Source organism: Argentina silus, assembly GCF_951799395.1.
Source record: "Argentina silus genome assembly, chromosome: 2".
Classification (NCBI taxonomy): domain Eukaryota; kingdom Metazoa; phylum Chordata; class Actinopteri; order Argentiniformes; family Argentinidae; genus Argentina; species Argentina silus.
The window spans coordinates 24,004,208-24,004,759 of NC_139656.1; positions in this window are offsets into that span (position 1 = coordinate 24,004,208).

The following is a 552-nucleotide window of genomic DNA, read 5'->3' on the forward strand; positions in this document are numbered from 1 at the left end:
ATGGAGACAATGTGTAGATCCTCTTCTCCTCTGTATTTCTAACTGGTCATCCTTCTCTCTCTCTTTGTCTCCGGGGTGTTTCTCGGGCAGTCTTTGTGAACTGCGGGGTGGCTGTCTCTGTGTGTGTGTGTGTGTGTGTGTGTGTGTATGTGCGTGTGAGTGAGTATGTCTGTGTGTGTGAGTGTACTGGTCCTCTCTGAGCTGCGAGGAAGCCTGCGGCGATGCTCTGTGGTGTAGTTGTGCTCCTGGACCGATCCCTGCAGCAGAGAACGCCTGCCACTACCTCCACTGCTCCCTCCCTCACTCTCCCTCCTCCTCTCTCGCACATGTGCACTCTCTCTCTCTCTCTCTCTCTCTCTCTCTCCCTCTGACTCTCTCCCTCCTTCCCCACCCCTCTCTCTCTCTCCCCCCCCTCTCTCTCTCCTTTTCTCTTTCAAACTGATGCTCTTTCTTCCCAACACCTTCTCTCTTGCAGATGAGCCATACTCTGCTGACATCCCTCTGACAATCTCAATTAAGAGGATCTTTTTTTTTAATTTTTTTTATAAATAA